At 39.5% G+C, this 23,276-nt stretch overlaps 1 long non-coding RNA gene across 2 annotated transcripts in view; it reads left to right on the top strand.

The window, feature by feature from the left end:
* LOC121526543 overlaps positions 1–16,613 on the top strand; it is a 96,798-nt gene extending 80,185 nt beyond the window's left edge. Inside the window, exon 3 of one of the 2 annotated variants that reach the window (XR_005993325.1) lies at positions 16,209–16,613. This is a non-coding gene — a long non-coding RNA (uncharacterized LOC121526543). Of the gene's footprint in view, positions 1–4,235; positions 4,534–16,208 lie in introns of those variants that run through there. The other variant, XR_005993323.1, reaches the window with a different exon arrangement.
* The last annotated feature ends 6,663 nt before the right edge of the window (positions 16,614–23,276 follow it).

Here is a 23,276-nt window from a genome sequence, read left to right on the forward strand (position 1 = left end):
TTCTCCTAGTTTGTGAGAATCAATTTGAGAGTTAGACCTCTGAGTAACAGAGTGTGCATGTTATAGTGTGTGAACGTCAAAAATAGAGATGTGAATGCATGTGTGAGAGTGAAAATGAGTGTTTTGTGTGTAAAAGAGTGTTAGAAAGTCAAATCTGTGGTGGGATTTTATCTGTGAGGGTCAACACACGTCTGCCGTTCCTCCTGCCATGTCTCTGACTGACTGTGTGTATTTAAGTGACTGCTGTCCTTGCAGGGGACTGCACATTCTTGCCTGCTGGCATTTTTTCTGTCTGCAGGAATGACAACTGTGCTCACTGGAATCAATTAGAGCGTGTGAGGGTTACTGAGTTACAACAAATGGCATGTAAAAACAGTAACCAATGTACTTTGATTTATTTTGAGAGTAAATAAGGAGCTTAAAAGCTGATTTCTAACTATTTTCTAGAAACAATTTAAAAAGAAAACACTTGCTGTAAAGGAAAGTTGTGGCTTGAAGTGACAAACCCAGAGAGAGTCATTTATCACATGGGTTCCCAAACTTGTGAGCTCTCAACCCCTAAAATGTTTGCGTTAAAGTATGAAATGTTGTGCAAAGCCATGCTCCCTTAACAACAGGCCATTTCCAATTTAAGATCACGTGAGAGCCCTTAAATTGTTGTAATCAGTAAAGTATTGTAAGAAAGGCTAGTATCAGAATGTAAGTAATCTCCATGTAAAGACTTAAGTGCTCAGTGGACTTCATCATTTTAAGAACATGTTGTTGTCCTTCCTGCAGACCAACACAGTGAGATATCACATCTTTCAGAATGAAAAACTTGAAAATAAAATTGGATTAAACCACCAGTTCAGGTAAGGGTCAAACCAAGTTAACTACGTAGAAAACTACACAAAGCTACACAAGGCTAAAGCTAATTAAGCTACATTTACTTTGAGATAATGCAGCTAACCCAGCCAAATGCAATGCTAAGTATGCTACGTGAGCTATGTGGGAAACATTTCTTTTTAAGTAATGTAGCTAAAGCAAACAAAACTATGTTGGCTATGTAGGTAACACAGCTATGTAAGTAATGTAGCTAAATCTAAAGCAACCAGCAATATTAGCCTCATAAGCTTTGTAGGTAAAGTAGCTATGCAAGTAATGTAGCTAAATCTAAAGCAAACATAGCTATATTATGTACATAAGCTATGTAGGTAATGTAGCTATATAAGTAATGTAGCTAAGGCTAAAGCAAATACAGCTATAGTGGTAATGTAAGCTATGTAGTTAATGTAGCTATGTAAATAATGTAGCTGAATCTAAAGCAAACAACAATATGTAGGTAATGTAAACAATAGGTATATTAGGTATGTAGGTAACATAGCTATGAAAGTAATGTAGCTAAATCTAAAGCAAACACAGCTATATTAGCTACGTAAGCTATGTATGTAACAGAGCTATGTAAGTAATGTAGCTAAAGCAAACAAAGGTAAGTAAGCTGCATAATCTTTATAGGTAATGTAGTCGTGTAGGTAATATAGCTAAATCTAAAGCAAACACATCTATGTAAGTTATGTAAGCTATGTAGGTAACATAGCTATAAAAGTAATGTAGCTAATTCTAAAGCAAACACAGCTTTATTAGCTACGTAATCTATATAGGTAATGCAGTTATGTAAGTAATGTAGCTAAATCTAAAGCAAATTAAGCCATATTTAGCACATAATCTATGTAGGTAAAGTAGCTATGCAAGTAATGTAGCTGAAACTAAATCAAACTAGGCTATATTAGCTACATAAGCTATGTACTTAACATAGCTATGTAAGTAATGTAGCTAAAGTTAAGGCAAGCAAAGCAATATTAGCTATGTTAGCTATGTAGGTAACGTAGCTATGTAAGTTAAGTAGCTAAAGCTTAACCAAATTGACCTACATTAATTTGCAAGATTATGTAGATCAGTTTTAGAGATAATTATGCAAATGATAGCTCATTCTACCGTTGTTAGCTTTGGCTAAAGCTATCAAAGCAACTGTGGTTTACATATTACATTTCACTACAAGTAAATTAAACTGCGTAGCTAGCAAAGCTACCATGTTAGCTAAAGCTAACAAAGCTAAAACGAGCCACCATTCACATAACTACCTCTTAAACGGGGCATCTGCCCTATTTTCCATTTTATTTATGCAAGTTGTGCAGTCTGTAATGTTTGCAATTTGGTTATTTCATGAATGTAGTTTATAAATACAACTGAGTTAAAAAAAAAAAAAATCAAACGATGTAGCAGCAAATTTATCGCTTCATTCTGACTTTTGCAGCATCTCACAGTAGTGGTCTGCAAGAGCGGCACCCGAGTGCTGTGGTCTGCAGCCAGACCCCTCTCCATTACTTTCATTCCACCATAAATATAACCTAATAACTACAGTTTTGATCTTATTTTCTGTGTACATTTTTACAATAATGGGTAGAAACAACCATTTCAAATCACCTAGAATTTTATTTTAAAGAGGTAATAAATGTCCAGTGTTTGCCACACATGCTCTACCTTGCCCTTACTCCCATCAACAGTTATGATAGGAATTATCACCATACTTTGTTCAAGTCATCCTCTTTTCCCTGTTCAATGAGAGAAAGCTGAGGCACTTGTCGATTTACAATTTCTGATTAAGGCAATGAGAAATATCTTCATTTCACACGGTGAACAAAAATGCGCTGTACAGGATGAGATAAAATCCCTGTAAATAAAAGTGTTTGTGTTTTTTTGTCAGTGGTGCAGCTGCAGGATTTGTCTCTGAATGACATCACCACAGGCAGTCCTGCTTCTGTTGTAAAACAGCTTTTGGAAGGAGTGTTTATATTCAACATTCCCAGATCACAGGCAGGAAGATCATCATTATGCTGGAGATCACAGGAGTCGTGTAGCTGACGCATGTTTCAAGCTGGATTTCCCCTCTAAGCCTCCTCGGGCCTGCACTTGAAAACAGCTGTAACGCTATGAATCAGGGAGCTTTTTATTGTTCATCCCTGTGACTACTAGCAGAAAAATGGGAGCTGCCTTTTAAAATTCTGTTGTGCAGGGCCTTCACCAGAAATCAAACCTTACGTGATGGCAGAGCACCTCTTTACAAAGACCTTTAAAAAACAGAGCAAAGCCACAGATAATGCTGACACATAATACGGTATCATTGCAGCCCTCCTTTGTCCAGGCCAGAGGAAGGCGATTCTGCTTGTCATCTTTGGCAACAAAAGCTAGCAGCTGCCTTTGTGCTGCCAACAAGTGTCTTTATTCAGGCCCACAAATGCATCAGTCAACTTAGACCGCTGTGTTGAGAAGTCTTTTTAGGCTGAGTGTAATCGTGTTCTCCTGTAGTTCAAGAGGCCCGCGAGGCAGTTTTATCTCCAATGTACCTGGGTGTTGTCATACACATTTGTGTCAAAGGAATAGAGAGTGTTGAAGGTCACACCTGTAGATTCTGTCTACTAGCTATTTGACTTATCTGTAATTTATAAAGTTTTATCAAAGTAGACTTACTGTTCTCAGTCTGTCTCTGGTGTCTGCTTTGAGGGTTAAAATAGAGAAAAGTTTGGTTTTGCAAAGGTCAGTATTGTCAATATAGTCAATAGGGTCAATATAAAATAGTTTATGTGACTCACAAGCTTGAATTTTTCTTAACACTTCAAGTAAAAGATCATAAGAGCTTCTTTAGGCTAAAAGTGAATCACCTTAGCTAAGTAGTGTCAATAATTTTATATCATTTAATAATAATAATAATAATAATACATCACACTTATATATAAGTGTATATAGCGCTTTTTTGGACACTCAGACGCTTCACAAGCAAGGCAAAACAAACGAACAAAGGGGCTCAAGAAAATGCAAGTTTAAACAGGTGAGTTTTGAGTAGTGATTTGGAGTTTTTGTATTGAGTCCGAGTTCCTGATGTTTTGTGGGAGTGAGTTCCATAGGGTGGGGGCGGCTGCAGCGAAGGCTCGGTCCCCCAAGGTCCGATGCTTTGTCCTGGTGGTGGGAGTGAGGAGGTTGGTGTTGGCTGATCTGAGGTGGCGGGTGGGGCAGTGCTGCTGAAGGAGATCGGTGAGATAGGGAGGGGCCACTTCACTGGATGAATGGTTAAACGTTGTCACCCTCACCTGTCAAGATCAGATATGCTACTACTGTAGTTGGCAGCATGTCTATATGTCTGTTTTTTGTATTTTTTTTTTTTTTTTTTAAGTTTTGGGACTTTTGTGCTTTTTTTTTAGGTAGAGGAGGACAGTGGATAGAGTCGGAAAAAAGGAGTGGGGAGAGACATGCGACAAAGGGCCACAGGACAGATTAAAACCCAGGCTGCCCGTGTACATGGGGTCCATCCTAAACCACTCAACCATCTGCGCGCCCCACTGTGTGTCTGTTTTGATTTGCATGCCACAGCATTGCTCCAATTGTCCTTGATACCTCTCAGTAGACGTCTTCAGTGTACTAGTTCCAAACTGGTGCCAAAAAAAAAAATCATAAATATGTACAGATTTTCAATAAAATCCAAAGTTGTTGTGCCTTTCACTTCCCCTGTATAACACATACGCTCATTTCATTTACCTAGGATACTGGGGGTTGATTTCTTGAGTTGAAATTCTGAGTCCAGGGCCTATTTTTGAGGACTTATCCGACTGGTGGCTTGGACTTTCTGAATTACGAGATTAAACAGAACACACCATCACTCAGCCACAAGAGGAAGAAGAGACGGCCTTTGCTCTCAAACACATGTACTAAAAGACAGAAACTATGATGCCTCATAAGTCTGCTTCAGGCAGAGGTAATCTTTATTATTGTTCCTTCCACTTAGTCGACTACTACAGCTCACGCAAGGTTTGTTAAAGCATCACATGTCAAAAGTTAGCTGCAATTTAGCATTATTTCTTGCTTTAACACACAGGTGACACAACTGTATTGCATGTTTTAGTGATAAACGTCAAATTTCAAACTTCACTTTATAGCTAACACCAAGGTATGGATAGCAGTGCTGGTTATAGTTAATTGTTGAATAATTAGTACTTTTGTATGTTTAAAATTTGAAAATTTAATGGCCAAACTGTTTGACAGCCACCCACCACTAGCCCTGGCTGTAGCCACAGATTGGCTTTAGTCATGGTTAATGGGTCTTCTCTTCTAATATAGCAGCCAATAGGAGCAACAGATCTGCCACTATTTTGATCAGTAAAAATTAAAGTTCTATCTTTGCAGTGTTGGGCAAAACTTGTGTATTGACATCCCCAATCCGTGCTATTCATACAAGCACAAAACAAAAAATGATATGCAATTGCACTAACTAACAACAGCTTTTGCTAGCTTATGGAGTAGTCTCTGGAATATTCTGCCTAACATTTAAAGTGTTAGCCAAAGTTGGCTGACCCTTTGGTTTTTCCTAAGTCTCTTGTACTCACGTAAGTTCTTCTTTCCACACTGCCAGTTCCAAACTTATATCACAACTAAAAGCCAAGTGTTTTTTATGAATGAAAGCTATACATACCTTCTTGGGTCATTTGATCACAATCCCAATAAGTCTTCTTTTGACGTCCACATTCGGATGTTTATTTTTTTCTAAGTGAGCTAATTTCTCTGCCTTTGTCACAAATTATAATGATCATAAGGTCATATGGCATTGAACTTGGATATTTGACCACCAATAGCAATCCTAGAGGAGGAGTGGGCATTTTGTTTCGAAGTTAGAAGAAAGTCCCTCAAAGTACGTACGGATGTTCGTATGGATGAGCCAAAAAATGCACAATATTTACAAGTAATGACATTTTTACATCCTTGCTTTAAATTTCCACTCAGCTGGAGAAATGATGCAGCACCGCATTAGGAGACATTCCTGCTCAGCTGCAGGGTCGACTTGGCAAAAAGCCTGACTTTCCTTACAGTATCTGTTTCTCTACATATATCTGTAAGTACATACTGTAAGGTAAATCACAGCAACACTACAGAAAACTGTAAACAGCCATTGTCCTCGAAGCAGCTTTAATATTAGGGATTTAGTCTGTGTAGAGTGGCATCAGGTGTGATGTAAAGCATCTCTCAGGTCTCATGTTTCTGGGTCTCTCTTCAACACACACTCAGAGTGTTGGGATTATCTTGTGATCTGCGGAGCAGCGCTGGGCCGCTTTGTGCTGTACAGGAAGTGTGTTAAGATATCCTGAAGCTTCCCTGTATATCCTGGGGGCTGAAAACCACATAAAGGAGTGAAAACAAAACCAGCAGTGCCGGAAATCCTGCCGTCACAGACAGATGGGGTGACAATGGCTGTGCTCACTCGCTGCCACTGTCACTCCCTCTTTCTCTCTCTGTCTGAACCTCATCCATCACTTTTTCTCTCACTTCTGTCCTTCCTTATCTCTTCTTTCATCACACTCTCACCTCCTTTATTTTTATGTCCCTGCATGATCCTTTGTCCCTTCTATCACTTTCTTTCTTACTTGGTTCCCTCTATGTCTCACCTTCTCTATCTTCCCTTATCATAACTTTTGACCCATTTATTTCTGTAACAATTATTCTGGTTTCATCTGTACATGTCTTAAAAAATGTACAAAACTGACAGTTTGCTGGCTCTCTAATTGGTCCATTTGCTTATTTTAAATTGTGACCTCAAGTTTATTCCTTCAATGTGGTTATAAAGGTGTGCGTGAGGTTTCTGCAAGAGCAACTCAAAATATCAGCATCTTATTCTGAAAGTATTTTACGCCTGGTCTTCTAAGCCAACAGTTAATTTTGAAAAATGCCATTGACTCAACTATTCAGTTACTTTGAAGGTAAGTAACATTTTTTAGTAGATGAAATTTCACATAGTAGCAGACTTGCGTATGCTATGTTCTCGTAACGTTAGCTTAATGTAGTGTTGATGTTGCTCTCTGTCACATTAGCTAGCTAGCATTAACATTAACTTACTTCTTAATGAGGAAAAAGCACTTTCCTAATTTATCCAACATTCCCAGCATCAGATGGTATAAACTGTTGAGATTTCAAGTTATCCATATCCACCTTATTCCTGGCCCCCATGATACTTTGAGTGAAATGTGGATGCAACTTCCGGTCTTCTGTGTCTAAACGGGACTTTTTAAAGAAACATGATGCTAAAGTTGATTATTAGAGTGATCTGGAGATAAGAATATGTAAACTCCGTCTTTTACACCTCAAACGGGATAATATTATCATTTCTCGGCCCTCTACCAGAGAGGACAAAGTGGGAAAATTACCTCATATAACCTAGACTAGCATGTTTAGCTAACTTTATTAGCTTCGTATCAGTATACTGATCGACAATCACGCTTTGTTAAAGGACTTTGGACACCACCTTCAGATAACATTTCTGTATTTAGTTTGTGGAGTTGCTGAAATTCTTATTTCACCAACTAATCCCTCTTAAAATGTGGCAGTCATATTTATATTGTTATCCATGACTCAAGTGTCAACTATTCAACCTGGTAAATCTCAAATTTGTATCAAGAATGATGAAATATTTATTTCTTTCAGAACAACTGCTGTTGATGCTAAATCACTTTAGTAAGCCCTTAGAGAATCATGTTTTGGTATTATTGTTACTACACCAGAAGTTCCACCAATTCAAACTAATTTGATTTTAAGCTTTTACATTTTTCCCCGTGGGAGCAACAAAATACCCTTGTATCGTCCCCAAGGGGGAATCTTTCATGAAATTTGTCCAGTTGCAGTTACAGCAAGCAAACAGAAGGTGGATAATTTGAGAGGACTACATATCATAGACTGCACTGTAATATGAACTGAGCCATAAGCTGGGTGTACGCTGCGATTTTCCCGCGATTCAGCCGCAAATTTAGAGTCACACGACCCCCTTTGGAGTCCATGTGATGGCCTCCACCAGGGTTACGCCTTAAGCTAGATCTCAGCCGGGGGAGAGGGGTTTTGTGACCTGAAAATTTCATCTGTTTTTTTCTTTTTTTTTTTTTTTTTTCAGATGTTGTTCTTTGCAGCTGAGTGCAAAGAGGTGAGGATGCTGGTTGGCACCTACAGGTTTGAGGCCATGGTTCTCTGACGAAAACTTTGGATTGCTTCCTCCTTGTGGGGGTTGAGTCTCTGCCACAAGTGAGGGAGTTTAAGTATCTTGGGGATCTTGTTAACAAGAGAGGGTAGACTGGACCATTAGACTAATCTGCAGTATTGCAGACGTTACAGCAGTGTAGTTGTGAGATGCAAAAGACAGTTTTCTCCTTTTTAAGACTGTCATCTTAGCTTCACCAAGCTCCACCACTCCCTACTCTCTCTTCTCCTTTCCTAAGTATTGCTTCATTACTTCTATTTACTTTTATAAAGTCTGTTATTATTTTTATCTCCTCTGTCAATAGTCTCTCTTCTCCACTTCCATGTGTCATCCCTCCACCTGTTGCATCTACCTGCCCTTATTTTCTTCCTCTTCTGTCTTTCACTTCCTTTTTATCACCTCTTTTTTGAGCACGTCACTTTTCCTTTTCTAACCAGCCCCATCTTCCTCTCAGCCAGCTCCTCACCCTCCCTACCTTCTCAGCATCACTTCATCAGCTTTGTTTCTTTCATTGCATAAAGCTCTTATCCTCAGCTCAGTTGATTGACGGTGGGAAGAAAAGAGAGAGTGTTTATTTTGACTCTTGGCCTGTCTTATCTGACATGGCGTGTAATTATCACTTCAGGATTAGGAGGTTTGTGGAGGGAAATGGTTTCTTCAGTGTTTGGTGTGACAGTAGTGAAGATGAGTGTGTGTTTTTATTCAAAAATGATCTCTAATCATTTTAGAGTGTGTAAACATATTTGTCACCGTAATCGTCTTTTCCTGCTGCCACAACAAGGTGATTCAAATAGAAATAAAGAAGAGTGAAAGGTGATATAAAAGCTGCTTTGTGGCCGTGCAGCAAGGTTGCCTCTTTCTAACAGTGGTTGGGAACATCTGATTTCTTCCTGAAGTCATTTGTTACACCAGCATTAATCAGTTTTGGTATGTAATATATTTCCCTGTATCTTGTGAAGGTAAATTGCAAGAGTAAGAAAAAACTATTCTGAATTAGAAATAAAAATCAAACTGCAGTTGTGCTTTTAAAAGATTCAAGTCACAATGTAGGAACTGTGTGGAATTAAAATTCCTTTATTTCACATGACAAATGAAATATTTAAAAACAGCCACTGTGTTGAGACCTACTCTCAACTGAGTTCTCAAATCACCACTCACACTCAAATATACAAAGGCCCTGCTTTTTAAGGAAGGTGAAAAAAGAACTTCAGAGAAATCCTGATATATTTGAATAGTTACTAAAAAGCTTATAACGTTTCTATCAAGCCATCAAAACATTTTTCTACCATCCATCCAAACATTACTCTGTCCATTATCCATTTATTCATCTGCCCTCTGTCTGTGCATCCATCCATCCATCCATCTGCCCATCAATCCAGACATTTCTCTGTTCATCCATCCATTTTTTCATCCGTCCTGTCTGTGCATCCATCCATCCATCCATTTCTCTGCCCATGCAGCCATTCATCCATCCATCCCTCCCTCCATCCATCCATCTTGGCAGTGAGAAAGAATTGCACACAAAATGTACACACAAAAATGTATATAATTATATATAAATAAAAGAAGCAGACGGGTAATTATTTTGCAATGTAATGACAATGTATACAGGGGTTGGATGGCTATTTACTGTACAGTATTATTTATTAACAAGTGTAGTGCAAATCAATCCATCCAACCATCCATTAATCCAGACATTTCTCCAAACAGTCCAAACTTACATTCTCACATCAATCCATTTTTTCATTTCACCTTATTCACCTGTACACACATCCAGTCATTTAATTATTGATCATGATTGTTTTCCCTTCCCTTTCAAACATTAACAACATTGCAAATTTCAGACAGCTGATAAATGCAGTAGATTGCCTTGAGTCATTTCCATAGCTGCTTCCATGAGTCTCTCAATTTTTAACTTGTCAGTAGGATATTGTCACAGTCAGACTTAAACCTTCCCTCCCAAATCACTGCTTTTCATGAATTATTTAAAAATTGCATTTTTTCTCAAATCCAAAACTGCCTTGTCAAAGTTAAGTCTGCATCATACTTTTCAGTAGTCTGTCAGCAGTGTGTGATTTTAAATCTCATGTCCTACCTCACATGAGCAGTTTTTTTCCGGCACATATTCAAAGCTTGACCTTACCTTAGCTCTATATCTGGTGAATTTAAATCATTCTTGTGTTATTTTTGAATGTAACTTTCAAGTATTTGCTCAGTACAAGCTTAATGTCCTGTTTAAGTGTCTGGTTTCCTCAGATGGCAGACACATCTAGCCGTTAGCGACATTTTGATCCGGCACACTCTTGGTGTCTGCCAGTCTGTGGGTGAGAGGTGTGTGTGAGGAAGATCAACAGGTGACACCAACAAAGACAAACTGAGTCCTGACAGCGTGTCCGTGTGTGAGGATGCGATTGTCTTTGCGCTGTGAGAGTGGCTGTTTTTTTCCGTGTAAATGTGATGCCTGCATGTGTTTGTGATCAGGTTAGTGCTGGTCATGTGTATCTCTAAATGTCAGCGCGCTCATTCCAGGAAAAGCATGTACAGCGTGTGTCCGTGTGTGTTTGGTTTGACTGATGACTTGACAGCCGTGTGACAGACAGCAGCACAGACTTCTGGGAGTGTGCAGAGGGGCCTCAGATGCCTCTGAAAGTCGATCCCATTGTCTCATCTTCAATCGTCTCTGCTGCATTTTCTGCCGTTGTACAGAAAAGGAGGGAGAGGACTGAGGAAGAGGGGGGCGTACACAGTTCAGCATGACTGTTTTCACAGTTGTTCTTCCCCTGGAGAGCGCTGGCTGACACTGACCTCGCCGTCATCCTCAGGCTGCATGTCAGGGCATCCTAGAGGCAGAGGTTAGAGGTCAGATCATTCTTTATGTACAAATCATCAGTTAAAACAACACGGGTATCATATTTAAAAGTGCTCAAGATTCTATACCACTCTGTCATTTTTATTTATCATTATGGACTTATAGTAAGGGTTTCTCCACCTCCATTGTTTTAGTTTACTTTAGATTCTTTTTCACAGTCTGACTCATATTGGAAGTTCTCTCTGGGATTTTATATTCTTCTGTTGGACCATTACATCTCATTTAACAGCAGGGTTTTAATTTTGTAATAATATGAAACTTATGTTGATGTATTTTATACAGCACCACTAATGATTAGGCTGTTTTCAATGAGTGGTCTAATCTGTGTGCTATTTGATATTTGGTTTGAGAAAATAATACATTTCATATTTAGCTGGAAAACCTCCCAGAGAGTTTGAGAAGGGCAAGGCTTTTTCAAAAAGTTCTCGGAAAGTGATTGGACGAACGTTCTGGCTGTCACATTCATGATGAGCCAATCAGAGCTACAAGAATAAATGAGGTGGCGCACATACGTAGATCTGGTAAGTAACATGAGCATTGGCAGGCAGGCGCTGTCATAGTTTATGAACAGTGGAGCTTGTTGGTGGATAAAACTCAAGCCGAGGTTGAACAGGGGGAAGTGCAAAATGTATTCTCTGCCGAGAAAAGCTTTCAGTGTGGCTGTTTGCTCTCGTTTTAAGACAGAAATGTGGCCCAGTTCTGATAAAACTGGTGCCATTCTATAGCAAGTCACTACTCCAGTGGCAGCCATTGTACTGGATTACAGTTGAACTAAACCCCAACTGTAAGGAGGTCGTGCAGTGATGAGCAAAAACATACTTCTGTCACGAAAAAGCTTTCAGTGCTGTTCTTTGCTCTTTATTTAAGAGAGAAATGTGGACCAGCTCTGATTAAAGGGCCGCTTTACTATAACTTGAGCTTAATGCTACCTCAACGGCAGCAATTACTATTGGCTTCCAGTACTACTAAATCCTGTCCACAGCTAACGCCTCATTCTCCTCGAATGATGCTGATTGCTCAGGTCTGTTTTCAGATTGAAGCTTTGCAAGATGGATTTGCCTGATAACAGACATGGAATCTGGCAAATCCATTTGTTTTGCAAGGTTAAAGCTTTTGCATATTGAGTCTATTTTTTTCCCCACAAAAACTTCCCCTTGAACCTAAATTTAGGAATTACTGTTTTTTAAGCCTGCCTTTGGGCCTTATTTTCTGCCCCAAACAATGTAGGGGGTGTTGACCTGAAATAAGGCCTATCACAGCTGATTATATGTCCAAATAATCCTCAATAATGTGGTGTCGATACAGTTAGCTTACTGCTCCTAATCATGTCAGAACCTCTGTCATCTCAAATCGTAAAAACATGTTTGATATCCCATTTCAAGTGTGGAATACCAAATGGAAGAATTGCTTTAAACATCTTTTTCTTCAGACAGGTCTTCAGACAGGTGTGTTGGAGAGAAGCCTATCAAAGAAACAATTTAAAGGGAACTTCTGCATACTGCCCAACTTGCAAAAAAAGGGGTATTTCTTTGCGATGTTTCAGTACTAGACCTTCATCAGGCAAACTAGACTTTCATCAGATTTGCCTGATAGCGGTCTAGCTCCGAAACATTGCAAATAAATACCTCTTTTTTGCAATTTGGGCAGTGTACAGGAGTCTCCTTGGAAGTGTTGAATACCTGCAGTAGCCAATGAGAGCAAACAGACTGGGAATTGTCACCAACCAGCTGTTAAGTACTCTTGAAGCTAACAAACCAGGCAGCTCATATATAGCTATACTTTCTTCTCAGATGGGATTTTTTTCCTATATTTTTTGTCTTTTTTTGCCTTTGCTGCAAGGAAGAATGCATGCCGGGATAGCTAGCTGATATTTTTATTCATCTTCTGTATTTGTTTGTCTTCTAAAATCATGTTTGATAATGCAAGTTTCTGTGAGCTTTCATGTCTGTAGATTCGTCTGGTGACATTGGTTGAAACTGTCCTATGTATGTGGTCTCCCATATTTCCAAAATCAGCTAAGATTTTAGAATTGTAGCCAGCCTTATCAGTCCTCTTCAAGAGTAAAACTAAATCTTTGGCTTGTCCCATTTAGGTAAAAAGAAAATCCATGTATTTCCTGCAACTGAGCCTTTTTGTGCCAATAGTAACATGTGAAAGAATCTGATTGGATACAACTACAACTTTCTGTCTAACATATGCCATCCAAATCCCCTGAACTGAAGCATTAAATCTGGTTTTAGGAATCCTGTAGTGTAGCTTCATCTTTTCTCTCTGACAAGAGTTAAATGTGTCTGATAAATCTCTCTGCTTTGATACAGACACCAGACGGGTGTCACAGGCGCTGACAGGATGACTGAATGAGTTCAAAATGCAGCGTACCCCACACTCTACAACCACTTCATTTTACAGCCTTAAATTGCCTTTTAAAGTGCATTTTCACAAATAACCTCACCACATCTATTGTGCCTTTAAGAGCTGACACTCATTCCAGCTTGATTTATTGATCCAGGCAGTCTTTTTAGGAACGGCTGTAATTTTTTCTGTAATGCTGTAATTGCCCTCATGTGGTTATCATTCCACGTCCAAGGAACCTCCACAGAGTTTTTTATCTGCGTGCCAAGACATGATGTAGCCAGTCAGCGAGAGTGAGGCGGGGACGTCAGATGAGAGACGAGACGCAAGACAATGTGGAGACACTGGAGCTCTCCCAGCGGCACCAAGCCTGTCAAGGCTGCTTTTTCCATCCTCCACTATTGTTAATAAACCTCAAATGTCGGGGATTTTTTATTGACTTTGGTCTAAATCAGAAGTCCCCTGCATCAGTCAGCTTTCACTTCTTGGCAGAGATGTTTCTTTATGGGCGTAGTGTTGTGATGCTTTAGAAAATGAATGACCAGAGAGGCTCCTTCAGCTATGCATGTATTGAACATGTAGATCATACAGTAATTTTCCATTATGACTCACTCCTGTTTAATGAATGAGTCTCCACGCTTCCATTCAATGAGATGACAGTATCCAAACAATCTGAATTCTTTTTTTAAACATTGCTTCAGTGCAGTTGCTCCTTAAAATACATGCACCACACAAGCAATTTCATTGTCAGCCTCACATTTTTTCAGTCATAAAATACTTTCAAATATCTATCGAGTCAAATGCTTTCTTCCTGTAAGTTTTTTTTTCCATGTTACAAGTTAGGGTGTAGCTAGCTTTGGGTGGCCTCATTATTTAACCCGCCCCCAAACTTAGTTTTATTAACATTTTTGGAACCTTGTAGTTTTTTTCTCCAAAAAGCTGCAAAGAAATCACTATAACCAAGAAGGAATGTGATATCTGGATTCCATGGTGTCACAGAGGTGTCAAAGATGGCTGTCCTTTTTTTAATTTCTACCACTAAACTAAGTCTATCTCAGAAGTTGTGGCTGTTTAAAGATACTCTACAGATTTGTAATTCCTAAACTGGCTGACATTAGTCATACTGACATACAGCAAAGTTTGCTGTATAAGGCAAAATCTTTATGTATCTAAAAATTGTCTGTGTCCTGTATAATGATGTGACAGAAACATATTCTTAGTCAAGTATCTTTCTACTGCAAGCACAGCTGCCACCATCACCCCCTCCTTGGCACCTGATGTTGACAATATGCCTCCAGTCATAGTAAACTGCAAGAAGGTAAGACCACCTGTGTTAAAGGGTTATTTCAGTTTTTTGAAGTTGGGCGGTTATGCCGTAGAAGTGGCATTAGCCTCCAGTGATTTCAGTGAGCAGTGTTCCTATAATAAACTAGAAAAGCACTCGGAGAGCGCAGACCTCTGCCATCAGCCCTATCTCCCAATAGTGAATAATCCTTCAAAAAATTCCTGGATCCATCCCCATGTGCCCCCCACCACGGCATCTGCCGATTACTCCCTCCCTGGTGGGGTGGAATCACGGTGAGGCAAAGCATTGGCTTCACTATGGATGGACTGTCATGGCGGAAGCATTGCCTGCCGGTGCCAACAGATGCACTGATAGTCTCACCCATAGTCTCACTGGAGGACTGGAAGTCATGGCAGAGGGTGAATATTCCTCTATTCCTCCCAGCATTGTGAGTATTCTTGCTACAATTCGCCATCTTTCTCTCTGTTACGCTCCGACTCTTTTCCTCTACCGGGCGTGCGTCTTTCAAACACTATAAACTCCAAAACTTTGAATAGAAACACACCCAAAAATGCTACTGGGATTGAAGTTACTCATGTCCGCCATCTCCTGGTGTAAAGTGGTAACAGCGCAGACCTCCGGCATTAGCCCTATCTCCCAATAGAACAGAGTCCTTTAAAAAATTCCTGAATCCAGACGGTGATCCCGATCACTCTGAAAATCTAATCAGTTCTTCCTTTTGCCATTTCTGACATTTCCTGAAAATTTCGTCAAGACTTGTCCACAAATTTCTAAGTTATGTTGCTAAAACAATTTTTAAAAAAGAACAAACAAACAAACCCACCCGATCACATAACCTCCTTGGCAGAGGTAATACGATTTTTTTTTTTTTTTACCCTGAAAGCCTCTGTGTTTCTGTCGGTAGCCAAAGCCTGCACTGCAAAAGAAAATGCTTAAAAAATTTTGATAGTGTGAATGTTCGACATTAGCGCACACTAGTAGCATAGTGAACGTTGCGAAGGCAGACATGGGACAAACTGTGTAGTTTTTTTTTTTTCACATCAACTGGACCTGAAGAATTCTTCTTGTACTTACAAAGCCAAAAAGTGCATTCTTTTTTGTTTGTTTTAACGTCAGTAGCCTACCACCCTTTAGCGACCTGCTAATGAGCTAATGCGTACTGTACAACATGTAGGACTCCAATACTTATGTTGACGATTTTTCGTGGAGAATGGACCCATCATCTCAGTGATTGTCTAAGATTTATTTTATAATGCATCAAGAAAGTTTAATTATTTTTTTTCAAAAATTTTAAAATACATCCGTAGGGAAACGTAAATTACAAAAACAGGAGGGAACACAGATGGTCGAGTGGTTTAAGGCATGCACCCTGTATGTGGGTGGCCCAGGTTCGAATCTGGCCCGAGGCCCTTTGCCGCATGTCTCTCCCCACTCTTGTCCTTGTTTCCGAGTCTATCCACTGTCCTCCTCTATCGAATAAAGGCAAGAAAAAGCCCAAAAATAAATCTTTAAAAAGTGTATATATATGAAAACGGTGTGTTGTCATTCTTGTATCAGCTCTGCTCCTATAAAGTTACATAACCACATTAGATGTGATGCAGGATAAAGGGCGTGACCTGTACTCTCTCTGCTTACAGAAGCGTGCCAGAGAAGAGCTGACTCACATACGGATCAACCTGCCACACTAAATGGGATGGCGCAGAGATGCAACTCTTTAAACTGTGAAAACAATCCATATTCAGTCTTTTCATCATCACCTTCTCAAAGCTGAAACCGCACTCACCTAATCAGCAGTGTGGAGGCAGATGATCCTCCCTCCATCGCTCTCCTCTGCCTGAGGAACAAACTGTTTCCACAAAGCCCCAATAACTGTTCTGGTCTTCACAATTTTAGGTATGACTTAATGAAGAGAAAATAAACAAAACCTAAATGAGTTTTGAAGACTACAGCTTACATCCAAAAATAGTGCTGTGTTTGATTTCTGTGGTCTAAACCAAAATGAGTTAAGAGGTCCATTTTGTTACTTATATCACACATCTGCATTCATGGAGACTGACGAGCTGTCAACATAATTTCATTCTCCTTAAATGCCCTTAAATGTGCTCTGAAATTGTGGAAAGAGCTAGTAATACAATAAAATGGAATGAATCTTGTGGTGAGGCTATTGTGATATCTGATGGTCGCTGCTTTAGGCTACCAAAAATGAACTTCATAAACTATTCTTTCAGTACAATCAGAGGCTGAGAAAGACGTTTTTCAGGCTGGAGTGGTTGATGTGTCAAGTACAATTTAGACGGACCCATGCATTTACCTTTTTTTTTTTTTTTTACCATAGCCTAATTAGAGAAAACATTTAAAATGCCAGTCTGCTTCAGAGTATAGAAATATCCAATATTTAGCAACCACTTTAGAATAGTTTTAGTTGGCAAAAAGTAAATGACATTTTAGTCCAGTTTAAGTTCATAGAAAGTGATTACATGTACAGATGCATTGTGTTTGTATGCATTTATTCACAGTGGAGAAATATCATGGATTCTTAATGTCTGATTGGTTTTAGTCTCATGGTAGTAACCTTAACAAAAACTTAACTTACATTTAGTTTGAGTTTTTAGTCATTAAAGGTCTGTGTTTAAGTGATCTCAGCCCTGTCTATCTCATGGAAAATAGCTCATCTACAAACATTTCAGTCATTGTTTTGGTTGATGAAATAAGCAGTTAAAAAAAAAATGTTTTTTTCCCCCAAATTGAACAGAAACTTGGTCCTGTATGCTGATCATGCTAAACGGGCCTTCTACCAAGCAAGAACAGCGCAGGATTCTGTAGATTGTGCAGAGCCTTGTTCCTTAACAGGTGGGTTGAGAGCCAAAAGTGGCATGCAAAGCCATTTAAAAAAATATATGGCCAAAAGTGTACGATAGGCTTTTTTTTCTCTATATTCTCTCACATCTTTTGTCCCATTTCAAGTCTAGACTCTCCATTTTAGATTAAAAACATTTGATTATGATTGAAAAGGTTAAAGTCCCCGTAAAGTGATCAATTAAATCTTTATTTCATGTTTGTTTTATGACAGGCAACTGAGTTATGAACCACCAGGCCAAATTTCAGTCATGAAAAGCATCTCTAAATTTATAAAATCATGCTTCAAAATCATGAAAAATGAGGCAATAAAATCAGCTCTAAGGTGGTGTGGGCGTGTCAGTTGAATGAACTAAAGCCACGCCCACTCACAAGAAATACAGTCCTCTCAGAGTGGTGCAGTCATGATGTAATTTTGTTGGCAAAACCCAGAAGTTAGCGTCACATGGGTTCCCTTGGCAGCAAGTCTATGGGATTTTTCAAAAAAAAAATTTTTTTGATCATTGCTGAAATAAGAAAAATGAAAGTTTATGAAACTTACACATTTTGTTCATAAAGATAATATTCATAGATTAATAATATAAGCAACATATTTGTTTCGCAAATACAACTGATGAAAGTAAATAGCTAATCCCATGCTTTATTGAACTACAATGCGGTCAACTGAGTTTAACGTCATCCCCGCGGATACGAGTGAGCGGCAGGCTCAGTTGCTGCACTTAGGGCGATGACGTATATGGTCCCCACAAACGCTGTAGTCCTTGGTTGCTGGCCTTCAGCAACTGCCTTTATAAAGAAAAGATACACAATTCAAAGGCGGGGCTCTCTTCAGATGTATTTTATATGTTGTTGTATTAAACGTTATACTCTCTTGAGCTTGTGCTCACCACAGACCTTATTTCAGGCATCCAACCTAGAACTCAGTCAAAAGACCCATAGACTTTCAGGTGAGAAAACCGGAAGTGCTACAATGCTAAATCACTTCCACGTTTCAGGACTTATTCCTGCACTACTCTATTTAAATAAATGTTCCTGGTGAGAGTGCACTTGCCTAGCTCTTTACCAAAGCAGGGACAGAAGACGGGGTTTAAATTTACTGTTTTCTGGTACAAATCTCTCTGTTAAGAGACTTTTAATGGCTCATAGTCCACTGTGGGTGATATCTTCGAAATTTTTGATTCAGTGATTTTATATCATTGTAGTGTTAGGGGGGCGGGGTTATTCCCCATCAAGACTGTGATGTAATGGTCTCAAATAAAACCAGGCCAAGAAAAAGGTGAACGACTTTCTAATGGTCTAAATCAAAAATTCAGGACTTTAAGGAATTTGGGTTATGATCCGTCATTAAGAGAGCAATGGTAGGTCTACTCAATTCAAATAAAAGCTAGCAACGTAGGCAGACGGAGCATGACATGGCGTGATTTGGACAAATTCACCGTAACATTTTTCTCAGTTTTTCCATAATCATCTTTGGCGTCCTCTTTCTGCATGTCTTTTGGGAGTTTTTCTAAAATTTCTGTTCAACAGTCTACAGTTTCTGGGACTATTACAGGAGTCTCCATTCTCCCTGAAGACTGAACTGAGCAGACAGAGAACCAGTCTAAACTGTTCTCTGTTATCCTTCTGGAGCCATATATTGTGCAATAGACATTTACCTCATAATGATAAGATAAAGAGGAAATCCTCTGTATTGCTGCTTTGAATAGTCTCAAGTCCGCATGAGGAAAGAGTAAAAGAAGTTTATTTTAAGAGCCTTTAGTCGCTGCGTCTGTTTTGTTTTCATTCTGCATACGTAAATGCAGTTGTAGTCTCTGCTTTCACAGAAACCACAAAGTTGTCAGAGCTTCAGTTTGTTTTAGGAAATCCACAAGGCCAACGACGCAGGCCAAGTGTGACCAACCGCCTCATGCAGCTTTCACAATTTTATGGACATGCAACACACACTTTCAAACATACACACTGAGAAGCACACAAGAAGAGAAAGTATACATGCAGCCCCCCCTCCCTCTCTCTTATTCTGTGTTTCCATCGGTGGGTGAAGCCAAAGTGACCACAGATTGGATAGCTGTCTTTGACAGCTATAAACAACTGTTCCTCTCACGACTGCAGAGAAAAACTCACAGCAGACCAGAGTTTAATCTTTAAAAGCTCAAATATACTCAACTTTCTGTGCTGTTACGCCATCAGGGTTGATGCAACACAAGCACGAATCTAGCTGTCTTTGACCTCTTGTGACCTCTCTACATGTTGAACTCGCAGACCTCTCTTTCCCCCGTCTGTCCCGTTTTCACGACAGCCACCATCATGACGCCTGTGACTCGCCCACGCAGCTCAGCAAAGTCACAGAGGCATGCGTGTAGCACTCAGCGGGGCTTGGCAGCGGCGGATCCCATAATAGGCTAATCACTGTAAAACAAACATGCTGGTTTACCCACAACCCCCGTCACCCTCCTCACCCCGGTATGATTTAGGAGATTGTGGTGAACGGTGGAGGCAAGCTGCAACTGCAAGCCTCGTTTTCACCATGGCATGAAATTTGAAGTGGATACACGGTCTCCGACTAGTGAAAACAGTACTTATTTTTCAGTCACAGCATTTTTCTGCAGGTTTTTTAAAAATATTATTTATCTCAAAGGTTCCACAGACACACAGGAATGAATGTTAGCACATAAAGGAGAGGAAAATTGCAGAATACTGACTTTATTAAATTAGTAAAGAAACATAAACTTTAAAAGCTGAGAAATCGGTTATTAAAACTAAAAAAAAAAAAAATTAAAACTAATTTTTGAAGTTTTATACATTTCAAAGCTACCATTAACAATATTAGACAATCCACTGTGTACAAAATTAGCATAAAGAATTATTGCATAAAAGATAAAAGTGAAAAATTAAACTAAAATCAGTACAAATGACAACTGTGGTCTCTCAATTCTAATTTTCGTACATAAATCACGACAAAGCTGCTGGGACGATACGCTTTTAATGGATAGTACATGATAAAGTTCCCTCCAGGGTTCCCTATCCATGGACAATATGTGATAAAGTGCCCTCTGGGGCCTCTTCCGTTGGACAATGTGTGATAAGGTGAACCTTCATGCCCTTTCATTGTGCAGCAAGTTATAAAGTGCTCTCTGGAGGGCCCTCTTTTTGGATCAATATGATAAAGTGTCCCTGAGGGGGCCGTTTCAGTGGACATTTTGCTATAAAGTGCCCTTTATGGTGCCCTCCCAGATGACAATATGATAATGTGCCCTTCATAGAGCCTTTTCTTTAAGGCAATACATGCAAAAGAGTCTTTTGAAGTGTTCTTCTAGCAGTCAATATATGATAAAGGGTCCTTTAGAGTGTCAGTCTAGTAGTCAATAGATGATAAAGTGTCCTTTAAAGTGTCCGTCTAATAGGCAATACATGATAAAGTGCACTTTATATATCCTTCTAGTATCTAGTATAGAGTCCAAATGGGCAATATGTGCTAAAGTTCCCTCTAGAGTGTCCTTCTAGTAGGAAATATGTGATAGTACTTTAGAGTGTATGTCTATAAGGCAATGGATGATAAAGTATCCTTTATAGTGTCATTTTATTAGGCAACAAGTGCCCTTTATTGTGCTCACTTATCACCTTTATCACCTATTGCCAGTTGACATTAGGTGATAAAGTGTCCCTTAGAGTCTCCTTCCAGTTGGGAATATGTAATAAAGTTTTCTCTTGAGTGTCCTTCTGGTTGGAAATACTTTGATAAAGCTCCCTTTATGGTGCCCTCACAGTTGACAATATGTGATAGTGCCCTTCATCAAACTCACAATACATGATAAAGTGTCCTTTAGATTTCCTTATAGTAGGCAATATGTGATAAAGTGCCCATTATGGTGCCCTCCAAGGTGCTTGCCCAACAGACGGTATATGATAAGTAGCCCTCCAGGGTGCTCTTCCATGGGAGAGTGCGTTATAACTTTTCCTGCAGGGTGCATTGGCCTATGTATGATAAAGTGCCCTCTAGGGTTCCTTTTCATTGTGCAATAGGTGATAATATACTCTCCAGAGTGTTCTGTTAGTGGATCAGCACATGCTAAAGTCAGCTCCAGAGTGCCCTTTCACAGAACAAAATATGATAAAGTGCCCTCCATGGTTTCCTTTCATTGTACAACCAATAACAACATGCTTTCTAGAGTGTCCTCTTATTGGATCAATACATGATAAAGTGCCCTTCATGGTGCCTTCCCTGTTGACAATACTGTATATGAACCTCCAAGGTGCCCTTTTATTGTATGAGTAATAACGTTCTCTATAGAGTGCCCTCTTATTTGGACCAATATGATATAGTGCCCTCCCAGTTGACAATATGTGATAAAGTGCTCCCTATTGTTCCCTTTAAGTTGCCAAAAGGGAGATAAAGTGCCCTTCAGAAAACCCTCCCAGTTGGCACCATATAATAAAACTCCCTCCCGGTGGCCCTCCCAATGGACAATTTGTGATAAAGTGCCCTCTAAGGTCATCTCCCTGTGGAAAAATCATAATAAAAGTAGCCATCCAGAGTTTATTGATAAAACATTTTTAAGTGCTCTCTAGCTTTTTAATTATTTGCACATGACACAAGAGTGTGAAGAAGCACTCTGTGGTGTTTCATCACAAGATAAGCCCGTTTGTCCAGTTTATTGAAAACCTCTGTTAAAAACAGTTACCATTTTTATCTGGCTGACCTGATTTGGGCTCTAAGTTACCATTGCACTGTACAGTTTTTATACTTTCAGTTTTTAAATCCACGAAGATCCCATTTTTCAATTTTCTGTCATTTATGTTCATGGAATGTTTTACCCAAGAAGTGTCCAAGTACTTGGATGAATTGTGCCCAGCAGTAGAAGAAAGAAGTTCGATGAAAAGGAGCTCACTTGCATTTAAAGAGACACTCTAAAACCAGTCTTCCTGAGAAAGGCTTGTAAGAGCTGGTTTAAACAGGGTCAAAAACCTCTTGTGGTGCTTGATCTGTACTACATATTGACTAAACATGGCACAGACGTTTCACTTAGACCACAAAGGACTGTTAAAAGGTGGAAAATGAGTATGAAATGTCATTTTTAGTGTAATAAAAACAGAGAAACGTACCAATAAAGACATGAGCTATTCAGACCAAAACCATTTTTGACCAGCATGCTTATTTCTGCTGCCAAAATGGACATTTTAACATGGGACTCAATGGGATTTCTTGGACCAATAAGGAGCTATCCTTTTTATACTTCTGGCTTCATTTTTCAAAACTGGGTTATTTTTAAAAGTTACAAAAGCATGCACAGGAACACGTAAGATGTAATAGTAGATAAGTGTGGACAGAAAGGCTAAATAAATCAGTGTATGTGCATACGTTCTTCATGTGGGCCATCCCACCCCAGTCAAAAGAGTCTGGATAACCCCCTACTATTCCAGTCTGTTTTTTTTTGTTTGTTTGTTTCCTTGTAACATTTTGCAGCACTTTCCAAACCCCTGCCATCCAAACACTCTCCAAACACTTCTGACTGACAGTAAAACTCAGCATGTGTTTGCTTTTTTCTATTCAGGTCAGTTGTAGCAGTATACACTGGCACGCAGCGTGGTACTTCTATAGTATGTTATTATGGCTGCATGGAGGCATTTGGAAGAGCCCTTGACACCAACAAATAACACAGCAGAGAAATGGGACTATTTTTCCCTCCTCTGGATACATTTGGACCCCCCACCCCCAGTCCTTCTGTTGTGTAATCCTACCGCTGTCACACGCATGTCCCTCAGTGTAACTGAAGTGGTAAAAAGACAGAGGAGGGAGGGCAATAAGAATAAAAGCGTGGTTACATGTCAGCCCGGCTGGTGCCACGCTCCTG

The sequence above is a fragment of the Cheilinus undulatus genome, linkage group 18 (assembly GCF_018320785.1).
Source record: "Cheilinus undulatus linkage group 18, ASM1832078v1, whole genome shotgun sequence".
NCBI classification, from domain to species: Eukaryota; Metazoa; Chordata; class Actinopteri; order Labriformes; family Labridae; genus Cheilinus; species Cheilinus undulatus.